This window comes from Myodes glareolus, chromosome 8, assembly GCF_982192425.1.
Source record: "Myodes glareolus chromosome 8, mMyoGla1.1, whole genome shotgun sequence".
In the NCBI taxonomy this organism is placed as follows: Eukaryota; Metazoa; Chordata; class Mammalia; order Rodentia; family Cricetidae; genus Myodes; species Myodes glareolus.
The window spans coordinates 15,769,969-15,796,064 of record NC_142033.1 but is presented as its reverse complement, the minus strand read 5'-3'; the positions used below and the strand labels follow the sequence as shown (position 1 = coordinate 15,796,064).

General features: G+C 40.7%; 1 long non-coding RNA gene and 1 pseudogene across 1 annotated transcript; one reads left to right on the top strand and one right to left on the bottom strand.

The window, feature by feature from the left end:
* Positions 1 to 14,264: 14,264 nt before the first annotated feature.
* Positions 14,265 to 18,530, bottom strand: LOC146893780 (uncharacterized). Its single transcript, XR_015002657.2, has 3 exons — positions 18,400 to 18,530; positions 16,087 to 16,320; positions 14,265 to 14,512 (listed from the first exon to the last, which is right to left on the bottom strand). It is a non-coding gene; the product is annotated as an uncharacterized LOC146893780 (long non-coding RNA).
* Positions 18,531 to 18,814: 284 nt separating this feature from the next.
* On the top strand, positions 18,815 to 19,914 carry LOC125395964 (SERPINE1 mRNA-binding protein 1 pseudogene; annotated as a pseudogene).
* The last annotated feature ends 6,182 nt before the right edge of the window (positions 19,915 to 26,096 follow it).

The window sequence follows — 26,096 nt, the reverse complement described above, 5'->3', positions numbered from 1 at the left end:
TTATTCAAACCACTACCTACATATATCTAAGCCATTTTTCACCAAAGGAGGAAAAACTTTTCTGATGAAATCTAAAGTAAGAAACTTTACTTCAAAGAATTAAAGGACAGCTTTAATATTAAAGCAATTCTTCCACATAACAAGAGATAAATGAAGATAATGACAATATTCTAGGTTGATGTCCCTTTGTAGAAATGAGATAAGGAGAGTACACTCAAGACAATAGAAAGCATTGTCCATGGGTCAAGGGAGAAATTACTCCAAGCCATAAAATCACATGATATAAACACATAAGTTAGCGCAGCATTCTTGATGTAGTGGGAAGAGCATGCTCAATTTAAAAGTCAGTGACTTTTCAGTGAGTTTTCTATTATTGGGAATTGACATAGCATGAATAATATAGAAAAGCCTGTCATACAGACTAGCCTCATTGTGCCAGAATAATTACTTCAATAGCTAATGGAGAAGCACATAAATTTTTTATTTTATTCTCCTGGAAAAATCAACTGTGCTCTCATTTTTTTATTTTTTTTGTTGTTTTTGAAAAGGATTTTTAAATCTTTGACACTGGGTGATTTTTTTTTTACAAAGTACTTTGAAAGCTCATGGAAGAAGATTGCTCTCAAACATAAAGCACTGAGCATTTTTTTCTCTTTCTTATTGTAAAAAATAAGAACTCTCCCCAGTCCATCAAGTCATTTTATAAAGCCAAACAAATCACTTATTTTCCTCCCTTTCATAGTTTCCAGAATACTTCTAGGCAATTTTTCAGAAACTACTTTTTTCCTTTCGTTTTCACAAAGGGACCTTCCTTACTATCTTTCAAGTCATTCTTCATGTTCGAGGGTGCTTTTATGATTTTGCTGCCTTTATGTCCATTGTTATGGATCCCATAAAAGAAGGCTAAGCCACTTCTGGAAGCTGTAGCAATAACTGGAGACTGCTGAGGTGGGGACTAATTGAGGCAAATCACTCACCTTGTAACAAGGATGAGGGACCAACACCTTCAGCACAATTAGGAGAGGCTCAAAGGCAGACGGGGAAGTGGGGGGATCTTGACAAAGGCGCAAAGCAGGATCCAGTTAAAAGGATCTGGGAAGCTGGAGGATGAATGGCTAAGTGAGGGACACCAGAAAGCAGTGTGTTGTGTCTGTCATTGCTTGGTCTTGTCGTGAGCCAAAGGGAAAGGAAAAGCTCTGGAAGGAATGTTCCCCACTCCTCATGGATGACGGTTGCAGAGGTCAGGGTTTGGTTTCCTTGGCTGTTGCTACGAAGGCTGTGGGAGAGAGTTCCTTTGCCTGGCTCCTGACTGCCTGTGAATGCAGTTCCTTGGTCATTCATTGTTTTCATCGCTTTTTTACAGGTAAACTTTGACATAATCACGAAAATCTAGAGTTAGAATTCCCATTGCCTTAGAGATTATTCATTCCCCTTCTAATCAGTGCCATGGGAAATGATCTTGAACGGTTTTCATCATCACTGTGGAAATCTGAGGAAAGAGAAGCTCCTCTGAGAAAAACGCACAGGCTTATATAGTAACCACAAGGACAAAACCAAAGGAGAAAAAATTCTAGTTCCTATAAGATACATAGACCCGGGAAAGTCTAGTTTGCAAACCCAAGCCAATAATAATTTATTTCAGTTTTATGTCCCAGAGCCCATGTGTTCTGAAGGCTTGATTCTCAGCCTTTGCCCTTTAGAAAGTAGTAAAATCTTTAGGAAGTGGAAACTGATGGAAGCGTGTTATGATCATATGATCATAACTCATGTGATCATGGAAGACATATGAGGCCCCCGTTTTCCCTGACTTCCTTCTCCTCTTCTTCTTCCTTCTTTTTAGCACCGTGAATTAAGCAGGCCTCCTCTACCATGCACATCAGCCACAATGTACGGTGCTGTCACCAACCTAAAGCAGGACCAATCACTTAAACTGAAATTTATGAAACCATAAACCAGAATAGACCATTCCTCATTTTCAGTTAATTATCTGAGGTGATAAAAATCTAACTGATATAATAGAAGGCGAGGATCAACCGTAGAGAAGCAAGTTGCCTTGTTCTTATGGCGCTATACAGCATGTTCTATCTGAACGGTTTCATTGTTGTCAGTTAAACAAAATTCACATTGGCATAGACACCACCGCAATCATCCACCAGGGCTCATGCCAAGGAGTTGAAACGGATCTGTGTTCCATTAAAACAGAGATGATGCCATTAAAAATCGCTGCCAGTGTTAGCAGAAGTTTATGGTGATCTCTTCTAGTTGCATGATTCCCACAGGTAAGAGCACCCCTCTCATGGTTTGCATAAGCAATGAGTCAGAAACATCTGCAGGTAAAAATACAAAATAATCAAAGGGGATGTTGTTTGGGAGCTTGTGACTGAATCAGAATTTCCAGTCTTGGTGATTTATAGATTTGGAGCCTTTTTGTCCAGACAAGTCTCAGAATACTAATTCCAAGATGTAGGAAGTGTTTGTCTGAGGAGAACAGACACAAACACACTGCACACAAAGGAAGTGGTATCTAGCAGAGCTACCGTGAAGAACTAGGAAGAAAGGAGTCATTCATGACTTAAGGTCAGAATCAAGACCATACAGCAGATGTGTTACATAATTTGAGTCTTTATTACTTTTATAGGGTATGAGTACTTGGCCCACTGCCCTATTAAGACTGCTAAAACTTAGATTAACTTAGGTTCATATCATTCACTAGATAATCTTGTTTCAAGTCATGGGCCACACAGTATAGATGGAAACATCATAAACTGTAATTCCCATGTTCCTCCTTCATTAAACCAGAATTTATGCCAGAAGTTTTATGTGGCGACCCATAGTGGACTATCTGACAGTCAATAAAACGGGGGCAATGGCTACTCTTAAGAACAATGTCATAGAAGAGAATGTCTACATTCTAATCTAAAAGGTGTCCTTAGGAGGAAGGAAAAAAGAAAGGGAATATTAGAGAGAAAATGCAACAGAGGAGTAATAAACCATGGGAAGAAGCTGTGGAAAACAAAACACAAATCTCTCAGGAACTCCGGCACAGCTATTACACATCCCCTACACATGCTTTCTTAGGTGGAGGAATCACCTTGCCAGTGTCCAGACGACGAAAATTGGAGAGATTTGATAAATTCCCCTCTGAGGTCATTTTACCTTCTATGCTACCAAACTGCTAACAGGAGAGTTTCCAAGATGATATGAATGAAAGGTCAAAGGAATAATTTCTCTTCTTTCCCAAATGCAGCAGCTAAGTGTTACTACTTCATAATGATCTATTTGAAGTCCTTGAGAGTCTTCCTGTGGAGAGAGTATTGAGGCCATAACCGCAGTTGGGCTTAATAGTCTACTAGAATGTTCTTTCAGTGTCTTTTATTGCCACCTGCTCCTCAACCTTTGGGACAGCCATATCTCTAGGGAGTAGAAGTGCATTTGAAGTTCCTTACTTTGGTGTTCATTTTCCTATGGGGGCATCAGTGGTGGTGAGAAACTCTGTTTCTAGAGTAAACCCAAGCCACTGCTTCAAACCCTATACCCAATATTGGCTACAGTCTCTGCATGTACCTCAAATACCCATGCTAACAGCTTGTTAGCCAAAGTAGAACTTCAGGGAGGTCCCAGAAACCTTAAGAATCATGGTCCACTGTGAGATCTTCAGGATGTTGGGGGGTGTCCTTAAAATCAGTCAGGAATGGGACCCCAATCCTTCTCTTCACTCTTCCCCTGCTGATCCTCCCCATCTCTCTCCTTGGCTATGAGCTGAGTATGTTTAGCACTTGCTTCGAAGCACTGCCTCACCACAGAGGCAGCCAACTATGAACTGAAACCTCCCAGACTGTGAGCCCAAATAGCCTCTTTCTCTTTGTGCATTGTCTCGTGTATTTGTTACAGTTAATGAATATGAACATGGTATGCTTACATTTATTTTAATGCTTGTTTGCTGGTCTTTGGCTGATTGACAAGTTCTGGAAAGTTCAATGAGTTCTGGCAATTGGTCTGATTTTGTCTCCGAAGGCTGTATTCCAAGAGATCTTAAACTAGTAACAGCACACCTGCTTAATATTCATCAGGCTTAGTTTTAGTTTTGAGGTAGGATTTACCAAAAAATATGAGATCATAGTTCTCAATGGGGGCTCTAGCGTATCTGAGTGGGGGTGGAAAGTTCTGGAATTGAGGTCAGTGGAAGCAGGAGGACCCTTTCAGCTCAGTGTAAAACTGGTTTTGCCCAGCTGGTAAGCACCATGTTTGGTGAGAGGCTATGTCCTAAAAACTAAGGTGGAAGAACAGCACAGTCCCTGTTACTGCAAAGGGAAATGATTTCATGATGTTTAATGTTCTTCCCATGTTGCTGATCCTTGGATGGAAACATCCTATATAGACAATGGACAGTTTTAAGAAAATTCTTATGAACATATATACAAGCTTTATGTACATTTAGGATAAAGTAGTTTAAGCACAGGTAGTTTAAGGAATCTGAAGAAAATAATAGAAAACTGGGTTTGCAAAGTCCAGTCTTAAATTGCTTTTCAGATTCTAATGAGTAAGTATTTAAGCTTTAGGTCTAAAAACCCCTCTTATCTTATGATTTAAAAGGTACATACTTGAAATTAAAATATTAAACCAAAGTAGAAAGTGAGGAAGCCACCCGATATTGCCAATATCTGTTCTTTGCTCAAGATGTGTGCACATATATATATAAACAACACATGTGAGTATAACGTATATATACAAAATAACAAATTTGAAGTTTTAAAACGAAAAAGGATGGCTAATTCTGCCAAAAATACTAAATAATTCAAAGTGAGTATATTCATATATGTATACATATATGTATGTATATATGTATAGATATATGTATGTATATATATACACACATAATTTTGAATAAATATCCAAGGGCAGAATGCAAAGAGCTTCAATGCCAGTGCCAACTCACAGAACTTGTATGAACTTGCCAAACTGTGTAAGTGTCCAAGTACAGGAGCCTATATGGGCTCTGCACCGGACTGAATGTTTGGTCTCCAGCACTGAGAAGTACAGGCTGTGTCTTGGTGAAATGACAAAGGAAACACAAAGAACCAAAGGCAATCCAGGTGAGAATGGGGAGAGAGACAGACAGGCAGAGAAAGAGAAAAAGAGAGAGACAGAGACACAGAGACAGAGAGACAAGGAGAGAGACACACAGAGAGAGAAAGCATGTTTCTTGTGTAATCTTTCTGGAAGGAAGGTGTCTTGATAAGGAGCCTTGAGAAATATAACTAGATATAAGGTAACTTGTGCAATTAATTAGGATGCATATTGGCTTTACTTAGTAGATGTTGACTTATTTTTGAGGCAAAAATAGGGTAGCTACTTCTGATTGACAAAGTTCTGACTAGTTTGGACTGGTTGCCACATAGGTTAGAGGTCAGAGCTCTACTGTCATATATAGCTTGGCCTTGGCTATTGTTTCTGTGTACATCCAGTGCTTCACTGTGTGTGTGTGTGTGTGTGAGTGTGTGCATGTGTGTGTGTGAGTGTGTGCATGTGTGTGTGTACGCTAGTGTGTTTGTATAGCTCCTGACTTAAGTGTTAGAACAGGAATGAGATAGGATTCGTAAAAGGAGCATCCTAATCTTGACATGTGTAGCTAGTTGTTCTGATTTTAAAAAAAAAACTGTTGGCATTTGAGAGTATGAGAAATCATGTTCATCTTACATGACATTCATTAAGTCAAACTTCTAATTTTTAAGAACTCTTGTTATGGTTGCCAAACTTTGGAGTGGTAAGAACTACTTAAGTTTATACTATAAGCCAGATTAGAAAATACCGACATTATTTTCTAACCTACAGAAATGTATTCTGGATCTCTGTGAGTTTGAAGCCTCATATACAGAGAACCAGGTCAGTCAGGGCTGCATGTAGAGATCCTGTCTCAAAAGTACCAAAAACCAAGAGTCATTTATTTTCAAATAAACCTTTGAACATAACTTTTGCCTATACCAATCAGTTCTCCAAATAAATAGACTTATAAAGTTGACATATTGCACTTAAAGAAAAGTTCCAGTATGAAGTCCCATGTGGTTTCAACAATTAATTTCAGCAGGAGGAAAAGTTCTTTGGAGCTGGCTGAACTGGGTTCAGTGTAAATGTAAGTCCCAGGAGTGGCTGTAAACCTTGATCTATGCATACCATGCAAGTAAAAATATTTCATTTTTTCCTTTTGAGGTTCTGGGGATTGAACCTAGGGCCTTCCTCACAGGGGGAAGGTCCTCTGCCACTGAGATGTGGCCTCAGCTCTTTTTTGTTTTTACCATTTATCTTGAGTCAGGGTCTCACTGTGTTGTCCAAGTTAACCCTGTGTTCAATGTATAATCCTGGTAAGCCTTGAGCTCTCAACTTTTCTGTCTCAGCCTGCCAAGTAGCTGCACTAACAACCTGTGCCACCTGGGCTAGCAAGCAAGCAATTTCCTTTTAAAAAATATGATTCATTTTATCTGTAAGAGTTGTTTGGCTTGTATGTTTGTATGCGCACCACATGCATGCAGTGCCCATGGAGGCCAGAAGAGGGCGGCAGATACTCTAGAACTAAAGTAGTCATGTGCTTCCACATGGGTGCTGAGAACTCAACCCAGGTCACCTCCAAAAGCAGCAAGTGCTCTTAACCATTGAGCCATCTCTAGCCCCTAAGCACAGGCATTCTCTAACCATAACTGCTACATTAAAAAGAGAAGTGTGTATAAGTAGAGACATATGGAATATGACTCAGCAATCAAAAAAGGATTTTTTTCCTCATTTACAGCAATGCAGATTGAATTAGAGAACAGGGTGTTAAGTGAAGTCAACCAAGAATAGACAGACAAATCCTCTATAGTCTCGCTTACATGCAAGTGCTAAAGACCTTGATCTTATAAAACTAGAAGGGAAATCATAAACACCAGGGCCTGGAGATAATGTGGAGGAGGCGCAGGGAGAGACGATGGTTAATGGGTTTTGGAGATGCAACTGAATAGGAGAGCTGTAGTGGCATTTCATTTGCCTTCTAATAAATAACGCTTGCCTGAACATCTGAGAGTAAAACAGCCGCATTGCACAGCCTTACAGACCAGGTAATGCTAACACACACCTTTAACCCCAGTAGCCATACCAGCATGCCATAGAAACTGGGTGGTGCATGACTTAAATCCCAGGGGTGCACGCCTTAATCCCAGCCCTAGAGAGGATTGTAACATGGGAGCAGACAGCTCTCAAACACAGTGTCATTCTGAGATTTTGGGAGGCAGGATCGCCACTTCAGATTGAGGTCGAGGTAAGAACCAGTGGCTGACAGCTTTGCTTTTTGAGTCTTTAGGTTGAACCACAATTTCAATCTCTGAGTTTTTATTAACCATGCTTCAGAGCTTCTCATGCTTCAGAACACCACAGGATAACAGGATAACCATGATTGACAGCAATCACTTGTACATCCTGAAATAAGTAGTAAAGGAAGTTTGAACATTAGTAACACTGAGAAATAATACACGTTTAAGATTATATATGCACCAATTACCCAGTTCTGATTATTGCATATTGTTATACATACGTTAAATTGCACACTTTATGTCATAAGCATAATACAACTATTACGTACCAACTAAAATAAAAATGCATATTTATAAAGCAAAACAAGATAAACAGAAGAGTGAGGCTATATCTAAATAGGAAATCTTTAATTATAATATATAATATATATAATTATATATTATATATAATATATATAATAAGGCGAGAGTTTAATGTTGGTGGCATCAAAGGGCTCTTCTAGCATCTAAAGTGTGGTTAATAGTTCCCTTTTATGAACACTTTATAATGTGCTAGGTCCTGTTCTGATCACCTTCAGGACATGAAGTGCTTTGGTATGATTCGAGCAGTAACTCATTTATGAAGGAGGCCCCTATCTTCAGGATCCCTTTGCCATCATTAACTCTCAAATTCGCACATCCTCTCCTAGTTTGTCAAATTGGAGATCATTGTTTTCATTTTCTACGTTAGCTGCAGAATTCTGGAAAAATTAAGGCCCCTTGCTGCAAATGCACTCTCTGCTTTTGACAGCCTGCTCATTCCCCTTCTGGCAAGTACAGAGCGGCAGGAAGGGAGGGATCAGGCTGAAGGAGAGCAGCAGGCCAGGTCAGGCAATGACCTGACCTGGAGTCAGCCCAAAGCCACAAGTAGGGAATCCAGAACTAAATCCAGCCCAGTCACACTGTAGATTCCAGAGCCAAGAAATCAGATGCAAATTGGACTGCCAAGTTGTAGCGAGAGAACCCTGGAGTGGCCGGAGTGAAGGAATTAGACAAGAGTGGAGCAGAACCCAGGAGAAGGACAGTGACTCCAGGATGTGGGCATAACCAGCTGCAATGGTCCCTGAACATTTTTTAAGGTTTATTTTTGAATTGTGTGTGTGCATGCATGTGTGTACATGTGTGTGCATGTGTATACATGTGTGTGCATGCATATGTGTACATGTGTGTTCCTGTGTGCGTGCATATGTGTGTACATGTGTGTGCATGTGTGCATGCATATGTGTGTGCGTGCATGTGTGTGTGCAAGTGTGTGCATGTGTGTGCGTGAATGTGTGTGTACATGTGTGTGTGTGTGTGTGTGTGTGTGTGTGTGTGTGTGTGTGTGATGTGTTATGAAAGTCAGAACAAAGTCTGAGGTGCTACAGTGGAGTTGGAGTTCCAGGTGATTGTGAGTCACCCAGGATTTGCTTTCCCTGGAAGGGTTGCAAGTGCCCTTGACCTCAGAGCCATCTCTCCAGCCCAAGTTCATGTCCATTCTTGCAGTTCCAGATAAAAAGAGATTGGATCACTTTGGGTCTAAATACAGCACATGATGAAGATAGAGGGGGACAGAGGGGGACAGAGGGCCCTTGATAAATGGTAGCTTTGGGAAGCAGCACTGTTGAAGGAAATGGCTGGGGCTTGGGTATGGTCTGGATCCTGTCACTCGTGAGATTTCTGATGTAGGGCAAAGCTATTGAACCTTGCAGAGCTCTCCACTCTTCACCTGGAGTAGAAACATTAAAGCAGAAAGGTTCAGTCCCTGGCTTCCAGCCTATTTCTGACCAGGGCTGCATCAGCACAGCCCTGGGAGCAGCCACCGTGATGGAGGAAATGTATGCATCAGGAGCTGGACCACCAAGAATGCAATCCTGGCAGCTGGTGCTACTGTTATTTTTGTTGGTGTATGCAAAGAACCAGGTGAAATGGAGATCTTTTTGCTGCCAAGTATTCTCATGGGCGCTGAGAGGCGTCCAATTTGTTTCTCTTGATGCTAACTCGACCCAATCCAGGTGTATGAAAGTTCATTCATCTTGAAGCTCCAGTAGGGGGGAAATCTTCCAGCTGCCATTTGCTTCTGTGGGTTCTAAAGCTGGTGTGTAATTCAGCACAGACATTTAGGGAGTGGCTCTGCTTTCCTTTGGTGCTGTGCCTGTCTCACACCCAACAAAGTATGTCCATCTGATGGAGACAGGGAGCAGAAGAGGAGAAAAATATCTAACGGGGAATTTGCTGTCTTTAGCGTATTTCATTGTACAGAACAACAGGTTTCATTATGACATCTTTATATGTGTGAGTATCAAGGACTTTAGGCTACTCACATCCTGTCTTGTTCCCCTCCACTTAATGCTCCTCTTCCCCAGAACAAATCCCTCTTCTACCTTCAGGTTTTATTTTTGCTTTTAAATCTAAATTCCACAAATGAGAGAAAACGTGAGATCTGTCTTTCCAAGCCTGGTTTAATTCATTTAACATGATGACCTCCAGTCCCATCTGTCTTCCTGCAAAGACAGAATTCTATGCTTTATAGCCAAATAATGTCTACATATGCCACATTTTTCTTTCCATTTATCCACTGATTTACATTACTTGGCTATTGTCAACAGTGGCCACAAGCATGTACACATAAGCATCTCTGTTGTATGATGATTTAGATTTAAGGAGAATTTTTTACAGTGCTACATAATCTACAACACAGACATTCGCAGTTCTCAGATGACATAGAGCCTTCCCCAATTCATTGCTCACGATTGTTGTTTTTTTGTAATTTCCAGTAGATATATGTTACAGTAATTCCATATATTCTTTTCCTGTACTCATTTGTTCTCACAGAAACACAGTGACTGTCTTTCAGAAGACAAAGAATAAAAAAGGAAGAAATGAAGGGGTGGGACATGGGAAGGGTGCTGTGGGAAAATGGTCTTGTAGCCTGTTTTTGTCACTTGTACTGGTTTAATAAAATGCTGATTGACCAGTAGCCAGGTAGGAAGTATAGACAGGGTGACCAGAACAGGAGAATTCTGGAAAGAGGAAAGGTACAGTCTGTAGTCACCACCCAGATGCAGAGGAAGCAAAATTAATGTAAGTAATTAGTTAATTACATTAATGTAATTAATGTAGGCTTCTGTGTGTTTCTTTGGAGCTGAATGGTTGTGAGACTGGTGAGACAGAAACCTCTGGCAACAGAAGTGGTTGGTGGATATGGTGCCAAAAATGATCAATTTTGCTCTAGTTTGGATATACAGTTATACATTCATACATACAAACATATATATATATATATATATATATGTAAAACTTGAGAGGACAGAATATCTGAAGCAGGTTCTTTTGAAGGATCAGACATCATACTGCCACACCAACAAGATGCTAAAATCCTGTGCATAATTAGCTGGCTGCCACTAGACTGACACAGCAGGGTGACTTTTGGAAGAAAGGCACAGGTCATCAGTTCATCCTAGCCACTCTCATTCATCACATTCCAGGATGCAGAGAAGCCCAGACCTGGGCTGAAAACACCATTGTGTAGTACACTTTTAAACATGGCAGAGTTCAAATTTACTTGTCCACTAAAGGGTGCTGCCATACAGGAGATGGCACATTAGCCATTACCTTCTGTTGTACACTGAATATGTACACCGTCTGTAGCCCAGGGACTTTCACACATGCTGTTGCCTAGCCTTAATCCTCAGTCTTTCTTTGGCCCATCTGCACACAACACAAGGGTCACTTTCACAGAAAGTGGTTGCCTGGAATGAATGAAGATCACTGTACTCCTTTCATGCACCTCTGATCTTTCTTCCCACAAAGTCTCCTCGTCCATTTACATGAGTGGACCTTTTGCTACAAAAAGAAGAATGTCCTCCATGTATGTTCATTACTGTACAATAAGTATTGTTCCTAGAACATTATAGATACTTGAAATTTTATTTGTTCATTGTAAAGAAACTACTTGTTTGTTTCCTCACCACTCAGACTCCAGAAATAATCACACAGAAACCATATTATTTAAATCACCACTTAGCCCATTAGCTCTAGCTTATTATTTGCTAACTCTTGCATCTTAATTTAACCCATCTTCATTAATCTGTGAATCACCAAGAGGTTGGGCCCACCAGCAAAGTTTCAGCATGTCTGTCTCTAGTGGAGGCTCCATGGCTTCTCCTTGACTCCTCTTTCTTTCTCCCAGCATTCACTTTATTTTTCCCTGTCTACCTCTATTCCCTGCCCAGGCTCAAGACAGTTCCTTTATTAACCAATGGTATTCACAGTATACAGAGGGGAATCCCACATCATTTGTTGAACAAACAGATAATGAAAAAGGGCTAGATGCAGATAGAGTTAGATTAAAGAAGAGGGTCACGTAAGTGTTCTTCTATGATGTCCTAGAGTCTCCACTGCTATAAGAAAACAGAATGACCGAAAGCAACCTGGGGAGAAAAGGGTTTATTTCATCTTATAGCTTTCAGGTCATATCCCACCATTGTACCCTGAGGGAATTTGGGGTAAAAACACAAGACAAGAACCTGGAATAGGAGCTGAAGCAGAAGCCATGGAGGAATGCTGATTGCTGGCTTGCTCTGCCTTTTCTCTTATACAACCAAGAGAGCCTGCCTAGGGGTGACCCTGCCTGCTGCGAGCTGGGCCCTCTCATCTCAAGCATTAATCAAGAAAACACCCCCACAGACTGCCTACATGGCCAATCTAATGGAAGTATTTTCTCAGTTAAGATCCACTCTTCCCAAATATACTGAAGTTTGTGTCAGATTGACAAAAATCAACCAGGGCACAATGATATTATATTAATCAGAGTACCATTAGCTTCAATAACAAAAGTTGAAATTTTAATGACTTAATACAATAGGCATTGGTTGCTTGGTCATATGATAATTTAGTACAGGTGTTCTTGGTGGGAAAGGACTCTCCTCCACAGTCAGCTAACTCCAGGCTTTGCTATCTTGTGGAGAAAAGGGATGACAGAGGAGATGTCTTCCTAGAATTCCCAGTACCAGCCTGGAAGAGATGCCAGCAATTTCTTACACTTCATTTAAATGAAAATGTTCAGCATACTAGAAGCAAGAGCAAGGTGATACTTATCTGGACATGCCCCCATGTGACAAAATTACAAGTGATATGAAGAGACAAGACTTTTAGTAGACAGCAAACATAACTAACAACACCATATTATAAGGCCCTGTCTTCCCTGTTCCTTGAGGGAATGATACTAACTCTGTATCTGTGTGTGTGTCTTGTTTTAACCCCTAGGACATTATAGAGCTCGTGGTAGGTATGGAGTCGCGGTCCATACCGGTTGGGTGGTGATGCAGACCCCATGGCGTGGAACGTTCGCCACACCATATAATAAGCCAATGCAGACAAAATAAAACCTCCACTGAAATGCACCAGTCTCATAAGACTTGTTAATTAGAAAGATTTCTGTTTCATTTTGACTATGAACTCGTGGACCTAATAAGGATGTTTGAATTATTAAGACCAATGTTTATAAAGCTCTCTTTGGCTTCCTGAAAGCTTCCATAGATTTCCCATGTGTCATATGCTGTTATTAAATCGTGTAAACTATTTGCATTGACTGCTGGCATTCTCCTCTAATCCCCAAACCTATCCTTACTTACTATCAGCATCATAAGAGAAGGCAACATGAATGCTTACCTGTAAGAAGTCTTAAAATATTTCAACACAGAAGTAAAACAGAATTACAAGTCATCTCTGTGGATCGTTTTATTAGCATCAAACAGAAGAAATAATTTGAAGATCTTTAAATGTAGTGAATTAAAACCTCTATAAACAAGGATTATTAACCAGCTTCTTTGGATGCTTCATAAACACAAAATACTATCTAAATAATAGCAAATGTATACTCAAATGACAAGTAATAAAGTCTCTCTCTATATATAGACTATATATATATATATATATATATATATATATATATATATATATACACCTTAAGATGAACTTGTTAAAAGTCTTGGACTCTTCTTTGATGTATGACATTAAAGGAAACATTCCTGGTTTTTTTCAACTTTTTTTTAAGATTTAGTATTTATTATGTATGTAGTGTTCTGCTGCCTATATTCTGGCTGCAGGCCAGAAGAGAGTATCAGGTCTCATTACAGATGGTTGTGAGCCACCATGTGACTGCTGGGAATTGAACTCAGGACCTCTGGGAGAGCAGTCAGTGCTCTTAACCTCTGAGCCATCTCTTCATCCTAAAACATTCCTGTTTAATGTGAGTTACATTCTTGGGAAGGCACCCTGATCTGGTGAGTGGGGGTGCTGTGGTGATTTTGATCTCTGCTTACTGCTTCTATCCTCCTGAACAATCAATGTGGTCCCATCTAATGACTGCTGGTAGCCCAAGGCAGATGGGCTGATCCAGTAATTGTGTGGCTTTAGGTTTCTTACAGACAAATGGCATAATTACTAAGTTAAGGCCAAAATGATGTAGGAATCATTTTTGTTGTAGAAAGGCTATAGAGATGGAAATTTATTTGTTCATTTTTGAATGATCATGGCTTCAAAAGTGGGGTTGGATACTGAGGCTGTGTGAACCTCACCGATGGTGTCAAGTTCTTGCTCCAAAGGTGTTTGTTTGTTGGACTGAGGAAAAGAGAGCGTGGGAGAAGAGAAATCTCAGTGAGAAAAAGCATTTCCCACTGAACCCTATGTTCTGAGTTCCAACCTAGGGCATATGTAGTGGGAAGACATAACTGACTTGTCCATATGTACACTGTGGCATACACATGCACACACATACACATACATGCACATGCTCTCATGTGCACACACATATAATGCAATTTTAAAAATTATAAAGAAAATACACTGGACGGTGGTGCACACACCTTTCATCCCAGAACTCTGGAGGCAGAGGCAGGTGGATCTTTGTGAGTTCGAAGCCAGCCTTCTACAGAGAGAGTTACAGGATTACTAGGGCTACACACAGAATTTTTATTTCAAAAAATTATACATACATGTATATGTATATGTATATGGAAGGATGGGGAGAATTCTTTTTTGATATCCTGTAGGGACTGCTTAAGAAACCATTCTTTGGTCCCTGCTCCAGTGTCTCTGGATACCTGATATTTAACTTCTCCTTGAGTTTGAGTCACTTACATCTTTCAAAAGAATTCATTTCTCTGCTTGAATTAATTAGAATCGGTTTCTGTGGTTTGAGACATGAGAACCTAAAAAAAAGAAAAGACTTTAAAATGGGTGATCAAAGAGTCACCCAGATAAAAGAATTCTAAAATACAATAATGTGATTTTTTTTTTTACAATTTTAACAGGTGAACAATTCTATTCTGCCAAACAAGACAATTCTGAAATCACAGCAGTCAAGTTTAAAACCACATTAAACACTAAAGAAATGCTCAGTTCAGTTCAATTGCTTTGCATAGGACCAGAGATAGTGTAAGGTGCTAGTAACGGTTAATGGTCTCCAGTCTGTATGTATTCTGTTCCCTGGGAGCTATGAGTCCATGAACTCAAGTACCAAAGTAAACATGAAGGTTTCCCAAACTCATTATGTCTACAGTCGCAACTCAAAACACTGGACCAACAGAAACCTGGAAGTCACATTCCTTGTCCCTCGATGACACGTCATGCCATCAGCTAGCAGTTCTGGTGCTTTTGGTCTCCCAGTATCTCACAGCCCTTTTCCTCTCTGTGGAAATACTATCAGCCTCTTCAGAACCATCACCTTTCAAACACGTAGGAAGATATAGTATGGGATTTGCCATTTTAAAAATGTTATTATGCTTCTCCCTGACCACATTTATTTCTCATTACCAGCCTGAAGGAGTAAGAACAAGAGAACAATACATCAGAAAAAGCACTGAAAACATCTGGCAACCTTCCATGTCTTTGTTTGTAAAGAGCTAATCCCTAAAGCCCGAAGACGAGGGTGCAGACAAGGTACCTAAGCCAGAATCATGAGAAGAGTATCATTTTCTAGAAACAGGGAAATTCCTGAGGTTATTAGAGTAGGTTAGATAATAAACAGAGATAGTCCGGGGGTCTAAATACAGCGGGAACCTTGGAGCTACTTCCTCAGCATAGTCCCTAGAATACCTGAAGTAAGGAAACGACATTTTTGCAAGAATTTTGACACCCCAACCATTGCAGACAGACCCTGGATCTGAGGACTCATGTGCAAAACAATGTCTAATTTCCTGTGCTAACCTGGGATTGAAAGCAGATGACTCAAGGTAGGTGGGCTCCTTTACACTCAAAAGTTTGGCATCATACAGGATCCTGGGACCACCGATTTAAAAGAAAAATAAACAACAGAAAGGTAAGAGTGGATAAGGTCAAAGTTTTCTACAAGAAAGAAGATGGGAAGCATAAATTCGATTTGAGCTTGAGAAAGAAAACAGTAGAAAAGGGAAGGAACAACTATAAAGCCTCAAGGACATCCACCTCCTTAAATGCAAAGTTTCTAAAGCCCCACCTGCTGCTACGAACTGTCCTTAAAACGCTGGGAAACTGCGGCAATCTTTTCATAAATACACAGTCTGGTCTAAAGAAAGCCAGGAAAGCCCCGGGGGTCCAGAAGGAGGAGGAAATGGAACTGTAAAGAGTGTCAGCAGCTGTTACAGCCCTGGCTTTAATGACCACTTGGGAGACAAGAGGTAAGAGCTTGTCTTACAAGAGGTAAGTTCCTGTGGGAACTGCAGCAGGGGAACTGGATTCCGTATCCAACACTAAGGCCTGTGCATTAAGAGAACTTAAAAAAAAAATGTAGGCTGCAAAAATATACCTGAGGCAAAAGATGACACACAAAGTAATTGTAACCATCTCGACTCAGCTTCATGTGAAGAATAAAATATATCGGTTGTGACAAAGTTCCGGAGACTGGGCAGTGGGCAATGCATGAAAGGAGGTTTTAAGAGTTCACGGTCTGGAAGGCATGGCCATTCTGGCATGGACAGCCCTATCTGTTCAGCGCTCTAGACTGAGTTACATCATGGAGCTGGCATCACCATGGGTCCTCCTGTGTGAGAAAGAGATCACAGGGGAAGACTCAAAGTCAGAAGGACTCGGGCATACTCTGTTATAACGACTCAGTTTCAAGGGATTCTGGTTTTATCTGAGGGTCACCCCATCGCCAGCAGAGGCTTAGCCATTCCCCACTAGACCCCACTACATATAAAGCTTTTACCACCTGAACACCACCACTCTGAGAGGAAAGCCTTAACACCTGAATAAGGAAAGAAAACTCTATCCAAATTCCAGAAGAGCACAAACAGAAAACAGGCTTCCCCCAAAATCTGAACCCGTACCCTAACGCCACACGATCTGGAATTTGCTATTCCAGTTCCAGTATTCCAATGTTGGAATCTGTTGTTACCTGCTTTAGAAGACCCAGGCTGACCGCTGTTTGCACAAAGTTAGGCAGAGTCTAACCTAAGTTCCCTTAGAACAGGGGTTGGTAATCTATGGTAATTTATGAAACTCTGTGGCAGAAATTCTGTGATCTCAGAACCAAAGCACTTTTCATGACACATGAAAATGATGTGAAATTCAGATTTCTGTCTTGAATTAAAGTTTTATTGAAATATCCACTCATTCGTGAGCCTCTGGCTGGTTTGACCGCTCTAACAATGGTGTCAATGTGTAACAGCTGTGACAGAAGAGACCGGAGTCTCCGCGTCTCACCACTTCCGGTAAACACACACCACAGGGGTAAAGTCGCAGCCTGAAAACTTTTGAGTGACCCTTACATGGCTGCACTGCCTTGGTCCGTTTTACGCCACTGCCTCCCAAGTGCTGGGATTACAGGCATGTGCCATCGTTTGACTTTCTAAAACGACCCTACTCCCAGGATCACAGAATTAAGCACTCACTCTGCTCTTGTGGCATCATTATGTCTCATCCAGCCCTTCTCTGAACACTGATGCACTGGGGACTGCTTTTTCAACAGGCCCCTTCAAGGGACACATTAAAACCATAACACAGGCCAGTTCCTTTTATTTTGCTTGTTACCGCACACTCTTTATGTAAAAACAGGACAAACAGCAAAGAAATGAATAGAAAACGAGACTTTAATTATCACACTCCTAAGGTAGAATGGAAAGTGGATTATTTGTTAACTACACTGAAAAACGTTGTTTCATATCCTTTAATATATTACTAGTATGCTAAAAGAATAGAATATATATTCAAAGAATGAGACTAAATGTCACATTCTGTATAATATACAGTGTTCTCAAAGAGTTATAAAATGTAGAATTTAATCCTGTTAGGGAATAATTTATCCCAATGAATAATCAACTAAATTAATTTTCCAAGTGGTTTGATTGTTAAACAAGTGTTTGGCTATTAACTGCCCCCCACAGGTTTTTTGTTTGGATACTTGGTCATCAGCTGATGGCATTGTTCCAGGGGACTTTGGAATTCTTTGAGCATGGGGCCTAACCGGTAGGTGTAGGGCCATGGGGTGGCAGCTTATGGTTCTAGCCAAGGCTCTGCTGGTTGACCTGCTGGCACCTAACTGACCGTGCTGCAAACTCCAGCCATCGCTGACAGAACTCTAGCAGCCAAGCCTCCTGACCACAAAAGTGTGGTCTCCTCTCCCTCAAGCCGCTTCTTCTCAAGTATTTGACTGAGGCAACAATAAAATAACTAATATGCCAAATACAAAAATCTATTTACCATGTGTGACTTAATTACAGTAGCCAAAAAAGGACACTCAGAGAAAGTGAATGACATTTAGATAATTAGCATTCATACAAGAATTAGTTGCTGTAACTTAAGAATATAAAATGGGAGGTTGGGGAGGAGGTGGAGGAAGTGGGAAGTGGGATTGATATGTAAAATTTCAATTAAATAATAATGAAAAAGATAAAAGATGATTTTTATGCTGCATGCAAATTCAGAAAAGGGGGAGAAAACATTGTAGTGAAATTAAGACACAAGCAACTAATTGTCAGTACTTTCCCTGGGCTCTTTCTGAATTGATGGCAATTACCCATGCTGTGGTTATTTCTTGTCTTAGTTGGGATTCCTTTTGCTATAATGAAACACCATGACCTAAAAACAAGCCAGGGAGGAAAAGATTTATTTGACTTACCCTTTTATATTGCTATTCATCATCGAAAGAAGTCAAGACAGGGCCTCAAACAGGGCAGGAACCGGAGGCAGGAGCTGATGCCAAGGCCATGGAGAGGAGCTAAATACTAACTTGTTCATCAATGGCTTGCTCAGCCTGATTTCTTAGAGAACACATGACCAGCAGCCTAGGGCTGGCACCAACCACTGTGGGCTGGACCCTCCTCCATCAATCACCAATTAAGAAAATGCTCTACAGGCTTGGGTAGAACCCTTATAGAGTCAGATCTTAGGGAGCCTTTTTCTTAATTGAGGTTCTCTCCGCTCAGGTGATGGTAGCTTGTATCAAGTTGACATAAAGCTATCCAGCACATTGTTGTTTGAGAATGTAATACTGTATGTCTTAAGAGATTGAAAAATCACCTCTATGAATTTTCTGCGGCTGTGTGGTTATCCGATTCGACCAGCTATTTGACGACGAATCGGACCCTTTCGAGGTACTGAAGGCAGCAGAGAACAAGAAAAAGGAAGCCAGCGGGGGTGGCGTTGGGGACTCCGGGGTCAAGGCTACTCTAACGTGAGAGGCAAACAGTTGTGTAAAGAGTCCCAGAAACACCGCAAGAACTCGTTGTCCCCCATCCTTGGCATGGTTGACTAAAAAAAGGAGGCGCAGCTGCCAATGGTGCTTAAGAAAGAAGGAATAAAGCAAGTTGGAAGAAGACGTGAATAACTTCAGGGTGAAGGGAAAATAATTGATACAAGACCAGAAAAACGACCGCCTCGGGGAAAGAAGACTTGAAAAGCCTTGCAGAAAGCGGGAAGGAGGTAAATTTTCAGTTGATAGACTGATTACTGAAAGGCCTATTCGAGGCCAAGGTGATCTTGGAAGGGGTCAAGGAGGCCTTGTACATGGCATGGGCTGAGGCGATGGATTTGCTGATTCTCATAGCAAACGTGAATTTGATAGGCATAGTGGAATAATAGATCTGGCCCAAAGCATGAGGACAAACGTGGAGGTAGCGGACTTCACAACTGGGGAACTGTCCAAGATCAACGAACTGATGTGGAGCAATGCAGTGTGACTGAAACACCCAAAGATGAGGAGACAGGTACTGAAAATAAGAATGACGTTGAAGAGGTTAAGGAAGGGGGTCCAAAAGAGATGACTTTGGATGAATGGAAAGTTATTCAAAATAAAGACGGGGCAAAAGCAGAATTTAATATCAGAAAACCAAATGAAGGTGCAACAATGGAAAAGGGGATTTGTTTTGCATAAATCAAAAAGTGAAGAGGATCATGCTGTGAAGATCCAGTTCTGGACCATCATTTCCGGAAGCCAGCAAATGATATAGCGTCTCAACTGGAAATCAATTTTGGAGACCTAGGCCGCTCAGGATGTGGTGTCAGGGGAGGACATTGTGGATGCAGGCATGGTCGATGTCCAAACCGTGGTAGCAGGACTGATAGGTCAAGTGCTTCAGTTCCTGGTGTAGATGACCCAGAGGCATTCCCAGCTCTGCCTAACTGGATGCCATAATACAACACTGGTTCCTTTGCGGACCCTCCTGTTCAAAGCGTTTGCATGCTTAAGGATCCCAAATAACTAAGAATTTCTTTTTAAAAAAAAAAAAAAGCTGTCATTTATAGCATTCACACCTAAAGACTGAATTTTATCTGTTTTGAAAACAAACTTCTCTAGCTTCTCAGAAGTAACAAATATGTTAGTTTTGTATTTAGAAATGTATTGGTAGCAGGGATGTTTCAATAATTTTTAGAGATTATGCATTCTTCATTAATACTTTTGTATTGCTACTTGCAAGCATGCATTTCCAAACTTGAAATATAGGTGTGAATAGTGTGTACCAGTTTTTTAAAAAAAGAACACTTTGAAGGTTGAGAAAATATTTTGTTTGTCCAGCTTAAAGTAGAATTTACTAAGATACTTACAATTTGTAGTTAAAATATACGAAACAAAATAAGATAAAACAAGGTGAAAAGAAGCATGTCTAAGAGAGATGGTTCAACAGATAGAGTGGATTGTACAGGGCCTGATGATCCTAGTGCTGTCCCTGGATCTCATAAGGGGGTAGGAGAGAGCCAAATCCTGAGAGCTGCCCCCTGACCTTCATGTGCACACCGTGGTTCATGCACACAGATTATTCCTGATTTGTAAAATCAAAGTAATTTTTATACCAAGATGGAATTTAATATTTTTATATTGGCTTTTCTTTTTGTTTCCTTAGAACAAATGAAAGCAAAGAAAGGAAGCTATCCTAGCAATCACAGAGTTGCTAACCACCAAGAGGTCCCAGTTTAAAGGGAAAAACAGTAAGTTTCATGAGTTAAGAACCTTGGTTCAGAAGTACAGGTCACTGATTTTATTACATATTCTTGATACTTTATGTTAAAAATTGGGAAATATGGATATAAAGCATGCTTGTACCAAAATGCAATATTGATTTAGAAAACACCATGGTGTGATGACTTCCAAGCTATGGGAGTTGCATTTTCCATGAAATACATTGGTTTGACTTGGAAGACAAAGTTATCAAACTTTGATTATTTAGACCTGAGATCAGTGAGACACTGTCCCATGAACTTAGCTTGTCATGTCAGAGAAAACAGTTGGCAATATTTGCAGCCTTAGGAAGACTCAGTATTTCAGGGGGAAACTAAAACTTGAAGAGACAAGTAATCTTTACCAACAGCTTGATAGTTCCCTAAAACTTATTTTCTGAAGATGAGGGCTAAAATTGTACAAATACTTTATATTTGTCAAATGTGGTAATTTTGATATTATATAGTAAAATGCTTTAAAATTTTTGGATAATCTGTAAACCTCAGTGAACCAATGTTTTTCATGTGGCCAAAGTTTAATATTATAAAAAAAAATCCTTTGTGGATGAAAACCGTATTCAAAGTATAGAATGGTCTAGTGGATTTTAATGTCTCATAATAAGAAAATTACATTAATATGCTCTCAGGTTCCACACTGGGCTGACTTTTAAGAATCCATGCTTAATTGAACACAGTTGCAGTATGAAAGAAGAAAAATCTTCAGTTACTTGAAGAGATCTGACGATGCCGTTCTTATATAAACACTTTAGAGTTCTTAAAAGTTTCATCAGTGCAAAGGGTCCTGAGACCACAAAGTTTGAGAAATTCTACTATGAACAGAGCCTATGTCAACTTAGACGGCCAAGCGACACCACGGCTTTGAGTAGTAATGAACTTAATTTGTCTAAACACTGATGTTTGTCAGGATGTTGCTATCAATCCTACTTTTCCGTCATCATCTTCACCTTTACCCTGTGCAAGCAGCATTTGCTGAAATGCTTTGTCCAGGCTCAGTCATGACCTTCTCCGTGTGCCTGCAGCCATCTGAAGTACAGTCTGCATGTGGAAAACCGAGAGTTGAAATTCAGAGGCTTTCTTTTGGCCATGCATCCTTCATTCTCATTCACACCACTCCTCAGCTGTTGCTCTGTGGCTGCACTGCCCGTGATGGCACCTGCCAGTCATATTTACTGAAAAGCAGATACCCGGTTAAAATGACCTGCATGCCTAAAAGTGTCAGATCTACAGTGGGATTCAAAGGATGGCAAGAATGTGAACCAGCTCAGAATATTTATGTTTGATACCTGTTGTTATGATAACTAGGACATCTTGGTTCGGTAAAATATGTTCTCCAATAAATTCTAGTCGCTGATTTTCCTTTTTAGAAATGTGATGTGGGCTGGAGCTGGAGCTCAGTGGTGTAGGGGGTGCCAGCACGTGCAAGGCCCTGGGCTTTAGGCCAAGCACTAAAACAAGAGAGAGACAGAGAGAGAGACAGAGAGAGAGAGAGAGAGAGACAGAGAGAGAGACAGAGAGAGAGACAGAGAGAGAGAGAGACAGGGAGAGAGAGACAGAGAGAGAGAGAGACAGGGAGAGAGAGACAGAGAGAGAGAGAGAGAGACAGAGAGAGACAGAGAGAGAGACAGGGAGAGAGAGAAAGAGGGAGGGAGGAAGGGAGGGAGGAAGGGAGGTAAGGAAGGAGGGAGGGAGGGGGAAGGGAGGTAAGGAAGGAGGGAGGGAGAAAAAGAGAATATTAAATGAAGCCACTAGAAAAGTTTAGTTGTGCATGTGGCCAGACCAGTGTTCTATTTTTATTGGACAGCACACACTAATCTAGGGTTATTAACTCAATTAAGTTTTAACTAGTTTGAAGAAGTAGTTCCATTGTGCGCATAGCCTCCAAGAAGTTAGCTTCTTCCTTCTTGAGATGTTTAAAGAGCTTTAATCGTTAATTAAAAATTACTGACACATGGTTTGTTGTGCTCCGCGTGATCATGCCCCTTCAAACCCTGCTGTTTAAATCAGGTAAACAAGCGTGCCTCTTCGGGCCCTTTCATAATAACTGTCCAGTTCGAGCACTTATTTCTCAGCTAAGTTCCAAACTTGCACTTCTACAATTTGCAGAATCACTTTTGATATATTTTGTCATTAATATTAAATGTCAAAGAATTAGAGTTCAAAAGCGAAAAGCAAAACTGTAGGGCCATGTGATGTAGACCCAAAGGAAATGTGTTTGCAATTCAGCTTGTGGAGCATAAACAAAGCAAAGATAAAATATAGCAAGGTCTTGAGGCTGCTGTGGTCCTGCCTTGCAATAGCAGCAAGGGGTGGGGGAAGGGTTGTAAGAGGCAGGAGAGCCTTCCGTGCTGTTCATTTGCAGCAGTAACAGTTATTGCTCTCGGAGCTCCCGTCACACAGTTGTGTGTCAAGAACCTTGGCAGCAGGTAGCAACGTGTTCTCACTGCCCAGAGACTCCCCAAATGTTTTCATATGCACGCCAAAGTTTCTTCTGTAGACATGTACTGGTCTTAGATTGCAGCAAGCCTTTCATGTATATTATCTGTTCTGTCCTTAAGGTGAGTCTGAAGGTTTCTCTATCCTGTGCTTTGAGAGCACATAACTGTTGATCTCTCAATGAGAGGGAACTTGGACTCAAAATGACTCATATCTTGGGACCTCAGAACGACCCACACCCACTTTAGATGAGCGATGAGAACTTGGATGTGGAGCTGGTGCTGCTATAGCTTAAGATTCTTGGACCTATTCAGGGTGGGGTAAATGTATGTTGTATGTTGTAATACAATTAACAAAAACGCAGAGACAGAAGTTGGTGTTCAACCTGAAGATCAGAAAAGCATAACAGCCAGCCACTGGCTCTTACTTCTACCACAGTCTAAAATGGTGATCCTGCCTCCAGGAATCTAGGATGAGACTGTGTGAGTGTTGTCTCCTCCTGTCTTATATTCCTCTCTAGGGCTGGGATTAAAGGTGTGCACTACTACTTCCCGGTTTCTATGGCAAACTAGTATGGTTACTGGGATTAAATGTGTGTGTCATTGCTGCCTGGTCTGTATGGCTGAGCAGTGTGGCTGTTTTACTCTCTGAACTTCAGGTAAGCTTTATTTATAAAAAATATTAATGAAATATCACTTCATTATGTGTGAGAAAATAAATTTTGGGAGCCAGAAGATGGGATTTATGAACTAAATGAGTGTTCCACTGTGGGTAACCATGTCAGAGGAGCAGCAAATGGCAAGAGACTTCAGGGAATCAGCCCACTGGGAAACAAAACCCTGGTGGGTGAACGTCGGATAGGCAAGGTGCCCAAGAGCCTCGGGCCTGGAATGCTTCTTGCTCCTGCTGTGTCTTTGCGTGTTTGCCACTGCCATTTTTATCTGGTATCTGGTACGGTGTGGATGGGCATGGGGAGATCCCCGCTCTCTGTAAGGCAGTATGATCATCTCTAGGAAATTTCCCGCTCTACTGGGCATTTTTATCTGTGGATTATTATGACGATCATTTCCTTTTAAGTTGTATTGTTTAACTGAAGCAATGATTTACACTATGATAGTGTTAGTTTAAATAGGATTTTGATGATTGAGGGTTTTAATAAATATAGTCAGGAGTTCTGATAGAGGTTAGTGAAAAAAATTGACATAGGAAAGGTCAGATAAAATGTTGCCCCTTCCTCTGATAAAGCAGAGACTGCGGAGGATTAAAAAATAGAAGCAAAGATGTGGTCACACAGCTAGATACATGAGTTTCTACTGAGGAGCCATATAGACTGTGGCTTAGGTTAATGACTAAGAAAAACAACAGCGCCCCAGTAACCCAGATAGCTTAAATTCTTCTAATCTTAGTGTTGGGAGATGTGCTCACAGGTTTTGGAATGCATCATAGCTGAAACAAAGCTTTGAGAATAACTTAAGTTTAGTTTAAGATCTAAACTTGCTTTTGTCAAATGGCTTTGAGTTGAAAACCCTTAGAAAACACCCTAAAGTTCACAAGGACATAGAGCTAAGCAGTAGATTCATTAAAGTCAGGGAACAAAATCAAAGCTGCCCAGTTATTATCAGCTGCTGTACCTTCCTTGCAAGGATTGTTTGGTGATCAAGGATGATGATTAATTCCTCAAACCCATTTCTGCCTTCAGTCTCCTGATAACTACTTATTGATGAGTAGGTATACTCCCTAAAGATTTAAAGCAGAGCTGATTGATTGTTTTTCATGTATAAAAGTTTAGGTTTGTGATTACTTTAAGATACCTTATAAAATTACCTTTCAAGCTAAGTAATAAAGTGATTGATTCTTCCTTTGTAATCGCAAAATGCAGCCTACCAGCAAAAGAACTGACTGAGAAAAATATCCTGCTTGCCCACACTCTGTTATATATCTATAACAACTTACTTAGATATAAATGTATGTGGGTTGTTGGGATGGCTTTGTTTTAATCATGTAAGGGAAACAAAAAACATGTTTTTTACCTGTATTCATTATAGTCACTCACTTGAAAAATAGAATGGAACCACATTGTAATTTTTATATTGTCTGAAAAATTTTGTTTGGGTGTATAAGCTGTTGAGTAAAAATAAAGTCAGAAAAAGACAGAACGCAGAAGAAAGAAATCAAGAGAGAGAGAGTGTGTGTGTGTCTTTTCCCTTAGTTCCTCATTTAAAAAGTTTTAGTGTGCCCTCCCCTCCCCCCCGCTGCTGCGGGCCCTTTGTCTCCTGAGTCCTGGGAAGACCAGCTAGCCCTGTTGCCCTGCTGAGCAGTTCTTCCCAGAGAGGCCCTTTGTCTCCTGAGTCCTGGGAAGACCAGCTAGCCCTGTTGCCCTGCTGAGCAGTTCTTCCCAGAGAGGGCTGAGGAGCTCTATCCAGAGAGTGCTGTGAAGTCCTACCCAGAGAGTGCTGAGGAGTTTCATCCAGAGTGGAGGAGATGGGCAGGCGCCAATGCAAGAATTCCTCCAACAACCTGAAAGGCAACATGACATCGCCAGAATCCAGGGAGCTCGAAACTAGAAGAATTGAACACCCTACTCCAGAAGAAATAGAAGAAATTGACTCTAAGCGCTTCTTTATGAAAATAATAGAGGAACTTAAACAGGAGCTGAAAATCTGCCGTAAAGAAATGGAAGATAAGTATAACAAAAAAATTGAGGAAATGAGTAAAGAAATGGAAGAGAAATATACCAAAAAGTTTGAAGAAATGAGTAAATCCGTAAATGAAATTCTGGGAAACCAAGAAAAAACAATCAAACAGGTAATAGAAACAGTTCAAGATTTGAAAACTGAAATGGAGTCAATGAAGAAATCACAAACCGAGGGCCGGCTGGCTATGGAAAATCTGGGTAAACGAACAGAGACTTCAGAAACAAGCTTAACC